We start from the raw sequence: 8,729 nt of genomic DNA, 5'->3' as shown, positions 1-8,729 counted from the left end.
AAACAGGAAGTAAGAAAGAAACAATAAATGGATGAATGGATGGATGGATGGAGGATGGATGGCAGGAAGGAAGGACAGTAGGAAAGAAGGATGGAAGGAAGGAATGAAGAAAGTATGAATGGATGGAAGGAAGGACTGAAAGATGATGGGAAGTAAGGAAGGAGGAATGGGTGGAAGGAAGGAAGGAAGGAAGGAAGAAAAGTAGGATGGGCAGCTGAGAGGAAAGATGGAAAGAAGGAAGGACTGATAGATGATATTGATGGAAGGAAGGAAGGACTGCACTGCAAAAAAATGCTTTTCTTACTTAGATTTTTTTGTCTTGTTTTCAGCCAAAATATCTCAAAATTCTTAAATCGAGAAGGATTTTATAGAAAAGTAAAAATGATTGCCTTGTTTTCAGAAAAAAAACCCAAGTCAAAATTAAGTGAGTTTTTGCTTAGAACAAGCAAAATAATCTGCCAATAGGCCAAAAGAAAACAAGATTTTTTTTTTTTACCCCATTGGCAGATTATTTCGCTTGTTTCAAGCAAAAACTCACTTAATTTTGAATTTTTTTTCTGAAAACAAGATTAATTTTTACTTGTCTAGAAAACAAGACAAAAAAATAAGAATAAGAAATAAGAAAAGCATTTTTTTTTTTTGCATTGTGACAGATGATATGGATGGTTGGATGGAAGGAAAGCAGGACAGACAGATGATAGGAAAGATGGATGGATGGAAGGATGGATGGATGGAAGGAAGTACCGACAGATTATATGGATGGATGAAGAGAAGGAAGGAAGGAAGGAAAGTAGGACAGACAGATGATAGGAAAGATGGATGGATGGAAGGAAGGAAGGATAGTAGGAATGAAGGATAGAAGTATGGATGGATGGAAGGAAGGAAGGAAGAAACGTAGGACAGACAGATGACCGAAGGAAGGAAAGGAGAAAGAAAGAAAGAATGAAGGATGGATATATAACTTATATCACTTCATATGCTGAGCTGAAACATCTTGGCAACCTCTCTTATAGTATAGTGCAATGACTGTAAGCGAGGTGATTTCAAACACAGTCCTCAGATCCCCTCAGTGGCCATTAGGGATGATCCGTATCCCTCTTTATCTGCTGCCCGTGGGGATTCACCAACCTAATAAACATTAGCTTCACTCACAGTCAGACGAGCAGCTCTGCCAGGCCGTGCGATGCAGTCAGGACCCTGAATGTTCTGCTAGCTCATTTGTTGTGGTGAAATTTATTATCTCTTGTCTTCACACTGATCGTGCTGCCCCAAAGGCATTTTTTGGACTGGCGATCGATAGTGAGAAAAGTAGAAAAGGCTCATGTGGCCTGGAGAATACGAAAACAAGCTCTTCTAAAATTAACTGCTCGGAGGGACAGAACTTTGTGGAAAAGAAGTACCGAGCAATGAATATGTCACGCAAACAGGTTGAAGATGATCAATCAGACCAGGATACCTCGAGAGAAAGAGTGCTCTTAAAGGGTTAATAAATACATCTTTGCCATAATCTATTGCTATATCTTTAATAGTCTTAAGGCCTGCCATTTTATATGGTGTTGATATATTGTGCAACCTTAAAATTGTCATTAGTAGTGCAAAGTAGTACTTTGTGATAATTTAGAGTCCATATCTAGATCTATGGAGTTATGTTGTTTATGAGTCAATTAGACTTCAAATTAGACAAATTAATTTCAAGTCAAGTCAAGTCAAATTAGACTTGTCTCAAGTCAATGGACTAGCACATTTGTTGTGACTTTTCAGAGTTTCCATCTCTAGCTGTTATAAAACCAGAGTTGCAGTAGGAGCATTGTTTGCACTGACAAAAGTGAGAGCCACTGAGAATGACACTTATATGGGTGCTTTAGCAGTAGATGAGATAACTATGGAAAAGAACAGCTCTAAGTGGAAGAAATAAGTGGACAGGTAAGGGCCTCTTCAGGGGACATAATTACCTGAAGGTGGATGGAAACGTACCTGAGAAATCATTCAGTAGAGGGTGTTTCGTGTTTGAAGCAGGGCTTCTAAAGGAGGCTTTGTCTTACTGCTTCAGTCAATGCTTCACTTTCACTTTTCCACATCAGTAAAGCAATGAGATGAATCAGAAGGGTCTCACTGGGGAGGAAATGTCTCTGTGAGCGGCTGTTCAGAGGAGCGTTAAGAAGCAAGACACCCTCTGACAGGACTCGAAATGAGAAATGTACCTCAAATGGGTGAAGGTGGACAAGTTGCAGGATTTACAACATGCAGAATGTTACATTCAATCTTATATGTTGATCATTTGGTCTACATTTTGTGCATACGGTTTAAAAATATTTGTTTCCCTAGAGAAATTACAGTTTTATGATGTACATTATAGTTCCGGTCCTTGAATTCGGTCAAACAGTTCTTTATTGTATCACTGCAGAGTTGCGAGTTCCAGAAGGAATCTCATTTTGCATTCACATGATAACAATATAAGTTATATATTAACAATAACGTTTAAATAATGATTCTAATTATATGACAATAGCACACTCCACACCACAGCTATGATGATACACCTAGGAACGATATCCTTGATTGATACAAGATTGTTTTCTGATGAACGACAAAAACATTGACAGCCAATCAAAATCCAGAATCCACCCTGCTTTAAAGAACATGACCATTTAGCAACTGTAGATTATAATATAGTATATACTGTAGATATTCTTGGTAAAGTGGTGGGGATTGTCCAGTGACTCGTTCCACAAGTTACATTTGTCACCAGTAGGTGGCAACAAGTGAATTTCTTTGTGAATTATTCATTTGAGTCATTCACTCAACTGATTTGTTTAAACACTAATTCATTCAGGAACGAAACAAAGGTATGGTGTGTTGCTCATGCTCAACAGATTTTGACTTTGTTTGGAACTATTTATGTTGTCGGAGCAAAAATACACAACTGATGATATTGTGTATAAAATGTAAGTTAATGATTATTAACGCCTTGCTTACTGAACTGTTGTTGTCCACAATATTGCTTATATATTTTATTCTCCTATAGATATTAAATATGGGTATGAAATTGTCCTGTGTTTTACTTACCGGTATGGCCCATCTATAACTATTATGAAATTCATATTGTGTGTATTTTTACCAGTCTATTTCAATGGAAAGTAAGAAGTCTAAAGAAAAAGAGAACGTAAACACTGGACAAGTGGATGACAGCACTATGATCAGTCATTGCGAGCGCTGATGCCTCACAAAGACCTCTGACATTTGTCATAATTGCTTTATATTGATCTACTGTTTTGCAGTCACATTTCTCCTCTCAAGCTATTAAGCTCTCCCATTCAACTCACATCCAGACTGCCAGAAGAAGAACAAAGTCTGACAAGAACCAGAACTTTAAAACAACCAAAAGAATAGTTTAAACCTCAAATTCGAACTCATTTTTATAATAAACCACTGTGTTTTTTTTCTCTCTGTCTTTCTCTCTCTAAAACAAAAAGAAAGTTTGAGCAATGGCACACTGGATAGTACATGTACTAATGTCAAAAATCTCTGAAATAAACCTTTCTTCTTCTTTATTTAATTTATTCCAACTTGATAGTAAGTGAGATTAAATATATATATTTAAATTAAAAAGTTATGTGAACAAGAGTGTCACTTAAAGTGACAACGCATGAAAACAGCTTTAACATATTAGTAGTAGCATTATGATATTAAATCAAATTGTTCATTTAATGAAACTCAAAACAGATTTAGCAAAAAATCAAAACTATGTTTGACTGTGGGGTCACATTTGAAGAAACTTTCTGGGGGCCTTTATTTATGATTTAATGAATGTAATTAGTTGAATGCTGCATTTCCGTCTGAGACTTACAATGCAGCATCAGTGATCAAGACAGAGAAGTCATGCTGAATTAATTTTCCTAAATAGGCTATTTAATCAGTTGAGGCTGTGGGGTACAACCATGATTACAGCAGAGGAAATGAACCAAAACTATTTACCAACTCATATCAAATCTAACAAGGACTTTTGTGATACATAACATATTATAAAGATGTGTTGATGATATGTTATGTGACAAAAAAAGACATATTTTGCATTTGACGTGTACACTGTAAAAAGTGATAAGTTGACTTAACTTAAAAAAATTGAGGAAACCTTTTGCCTTAAAATCTTTAAGTAAATTTTAATTTTAAAAAATAAGTTAAGTGAATTGTCAAGTTTACTTTCCTTTTTTTAAAAGATTATTATTTACTTAATAATTTTAAGGCAACGGGTTTCCTAAATTTTTTTAAGTTAAGTCAACTTGTCACTTTTTACAGTGTAATAATGAAGGTTTCATTAGTGGAATTTCATAGGCAGAAAAGCTCTATTATGTAGTGTAGCGGTGTATTAAGCCAGCCCGATCTCACGGCAATTCATACATATTTTACGAGGTGGTACAAATTCATAAGATTTTTGCTAAATCGTACGTATTGTACAAGTTGCACAATTCGTATGAATTTGTACGAATGACCTAAATCTAACCCCGCCCCTAAACCTACCCATCACTGGGGTCTAGAGAAATCGTACGAGTGAGGTCGTACGAATTCGTAAGAATTAGCCACTTCGTAAAATACATACGAATTGGTCGTGAGATAGCGTTGATTAAGCACATCTCACCCAGAAGTCACTTTCAAACTGAGGGTAAACGTCACAAATCCATGTTACAAACTTTGCTAACATCGCTAAATCTGTGTGCAGAAATCTTTTGCCCTCATGCAAAATTCCCAATCGCGAGGTGAGCAGTGAAGTCCTGGCTTAGTGATCCTTTCCCAAACCCAGCCTCGATCCCCTGTCTCTCACTTTGTTTCCTGTCCTTTCAATGGCTACACTTTTTAAACAATGGCAAAAGTAAGGGGCTGTTTACACGGCATTTTTAGCTAAAACAAAAAACTTTTTATTCATTGTGGCCCTTCATTCACAAAAAAATGGCATTTTGGGGGCCTGAAAATGCAAACTTTTGAAAACTGATTCCAAAGGCCACATTCACACAGCAGCAGAATACGGTTGTCAGTCCTGTATTTGAGTCTTTAATATGGTTACGTTCACACATAGTACGATTATACACAGACGTGGCAACCACATTCTGTAACCGAACTCGCACACATAGATTTTCAGGACTCGCAACTGCATTCTCGGAAAACAGGCGCTGTGTGAACGGAACAGGACTGGACAACTAGTTGTGTCACTCAGTGCGAAAGAGCTGCTCTCCTGCGCAAATGCACGTCTACAGTGTGTTGTGTGTTTTCATGTGTCGTTTTAGTTACTCACAGTGATGATGAAATGAAATGTGTGTCATCTGAAAGTTTTAGATCCAGTTTTTCTCCACCAGAGCCGCTCCTGTCCGTTTTGTGTTCTTTGTGCGACTCAAATGCTCCGCTCCCCACCAAAATATAAAAGATGCTGTCAGTTAATAGACAGATTTAATGGATAAACTCGCGGCTCGATTGGACTTTTGTCGTGTCAGAAAGTGATAAGACTTTCAGTTTTATGGACGTCGCCATCTTTGATATTACACTGTCGCTATGTAAGGATACAGGCTTGACTCCCATTGCATGTTAATACAGACAGTATTCGAGACGCAACTGTAATATATTTGTTTATTTATTTATAAGGACAACACACATTAATCAACATTTCTGTAAATGTGCCAGTGTTAGCCAGCCAGCTAATTTTCAACTGCAGTCCTTTAAAAATTAAGTTGCTGTGTGAACGGAACGTTTCAAGACTCACACCTGTTAGTAAATGCGGCTGTCAAACCCAAAACCTGACAGTGTGAACATAGCCAGTTTTTTTTTTAATTATACCGTTATCGTCTCCATGTAAACAACAAAAAAGTGAATTTGCGAAAACCATGACATCTTGCGCATATCAACGTCATTTTTTCTTATCAGATAAAAGTTTATTCTACTCAGTTGTTTTTAGTTTGAAATGCCAAGATACACATAAATTCTAAAAATGCATTTTTTTAATTCATGTGCCTCTTGGCGTTTCCATCCAGCGTTTTTATGCGATATTCAAAAATGTGCATAAAAATATGTGGATGGAATCATAGCTAAAAACTTCAGCTATGTTTGATCCACCTATTTTTACGTTACAACGTTGTCATCTGTTTTTAGTACATCATTGTCTTGTATATGTACTCTAAATGTAGTCTCTGTTGCAGATATTCAAACTTTACAAAGAAAAATAAAAAAATGTTTTAAACGATTTTTTTTTATTGACAGGGGACCTGCGTGGTTCTCAAAGCTCAGTGCTGACCTGTAACTCCAGCTCCATTGAGCCTCCATCATCTGTCGCTATTCTTAGCGAACTGAGTGATGACCACTGTGTTATTCTAACTGGGCTGAAAACTAGGCTAACTCCAAGACGACTTCCTCAACCCCCCTGGAGGCTCACAGCGAGTTCATTTCTGACCTCTTCACAGTGAGTTAAGATAACATGCAGACGACACATCCTCAACAAAGGCTGGAAAAAGAACAAAACACGTCAAACATAGGAAGAAAAAAGCTTATTTTTATCAGTTAAAGCAGTTGTGACTGCTTGCAAAGGGTTCCACATTGCTACTACAAGCATTTACTCCTATTTTAACATATGCAAATGCAATCTGGCGCTTAGTGGAAGGGTGAAAGGTGTTGTACCAAAATTCTCTGTGGGACAAACCTGAGCGCTCTTATTCTCTTACTAAACATTTATCTCTTTTACATCCACTCGCCAAAACCATCCCAGCGACCAGACTTTAACATGTGCGCTGAATTATTCAAAGCTCACACTCAATTATTTATCAGTCTGGTATATTTGGATCGTTTGTTAAGAGTCTGCTGGATGGGCCATCCATGAACACTATGCAGAAGATACAAGTCCATAGCTCTTTTGACAACATTGTCCACGAAACTGTCCATTAAAGCAGGCAAACATATAATCTGCTGACAGAGGACTTTCTAGAAAGCTCTGCTATCATTAACAAAGTGATAGTTTTAGCTCCCAAAAAGAGTATAACACGCTCGGCTCAATCTATTCTGCAGATTTTTTCCCACAAAGCAGTGGAAAAAAAAGAGTCTGCAGATTCCATCTGCAAGCAAGCAGAGTGTGTAATACTGTCAATTTTGGCAGCGAGTCAGACTGAGCTGTGACAGTGCATATCCATTAGCAATAATGTAAGTTTTCACCTCTTCGATGCAACTGTCCATGTGTGATGAATCCATTAATGGAGTCCTCATAAATTAGTAAAGCTGGTTTATTAGAAAATGTGCCTTGATGATATTAACTGAAGGAAATAATGCTAAAGATCCCCAGTTAGAGACCCATTGTGAGTCTTAAGCGGTAGCAGTAAACACTAGAGTTTCTCTGGTAGGCTACTGTCCACATATTCACTGAACAGAAATCTCTTGTTATAGGGTCCTGTTCTCTCTGGCCTCCCCGAGGACTGAGTATGTCCACAAAAGAGAAGGATTCCTTAGGTCAACAAAGTCTCTCTGCTCTCCACAGCCAATTACTTCCTGTAAATGTCAGTGCAAAGTAGAAGACCACTGAATACTGATAAGGCCATATGCACTGTTTTCAAATTCCCACACTGTAAATACATAAAAACGCACTTCTTACTTCTACTTACTATGTTAACTTTATTAACTACAAGTCAAAAGTTTTGTAGAAATGTTGTTTTTAGTTCACGCCTTAAAATCTGGATGTACAGCATTTTCTATCTCCATGCATTCCTACACATTAGCCTGTGGCTATTTTCATAGTATGAATTCCATATTTCCATATAGAGTTGGCAGTATGTATACTGTACTGTACAATTTCTCCATGCATACTCATACTCATATGACCTATGAATACACTGACTCAGCTTAGAACGGCATACTAGCATACTGCTCTTAATATTTCTTGTATAGAAAAACATACAGTAGTATCATTGTTGTTACTGTTTACTAAACTGTAAAATAGAATTCCATAGAAAAACAGATAATGTCCTGGCAGAAAATCAGTACTTTTTGCATTCATTTTAAGGACATTTCATTTAACCCTAAAACACAATGGAATGCAACGTATAATTCAAAATGAAGGAAAAAAAAAATATTAACACAGTACATTGTGCCTTATCTTAAGCTTATCTATAAAGCTAATACAAATGACAAAAATACTAACAAAATTAATTCAACTAAAAAATAAATTTAATTAAAAAAATAGAATGTATATAAATAATACTAAACACATCCGGATCTTGGTTTATCAGCCCTAAAAATACTGTCTTGCTAGGCAGCTCAGTAGTTTTTGAAACAGAATTTATGTACTGTGTTGTAGGCAGTAAGTTAGTATTCCAGTCGATCCCTTTGACTGTTTTCATGGACTCAACAGGGGTATGATTCATGTCCCTTCGTTGAAAGGCTGGACAAAAGGCCTGACGATTTAATTTATCACACCAAACACAACACCCCAACCCCACAGCCCTTCTGCGGGCATTTCTACTCACTCACCGTAATTATTTCACTTATCATTTCAAAAGACTGCTTCTGGCCTCCATCGCCATTCATACCACAACAGGGAAAGAGCCGACCGCCATTAACTGCTGTGATTCAGCTTTAGATTCGTTTAAAACTCCATTTAAAAAGCAGTGAGTGGAATTCTGAAGAACCGATAGTGACAAGAAAAAAAGAGAAAGCTTTTCAGTGCACAAAACTCTTTCACTAAAACCATTCTGCTGCACTGTGTG

Source organism: Onychostoma macrolepis, chromosome 23 (assembly GCF_012432095.1).
Source record: "Onychostoma macrolepis isolate SWU-2019 chromosome 23, ASM1243209v1, whole genome shotgun sequence".
In the NCBI taxonomy this organism is placed as follows: domain Eukaryota; kingdom Metazoa; phylum Chordata; class Actinopteri; order Cypriniformes; family Cyprinidae; genus Onychostoma; species Onychostoma macrolepis.
Note: the sequence above shows the minus strand (reverse complement) of the source record.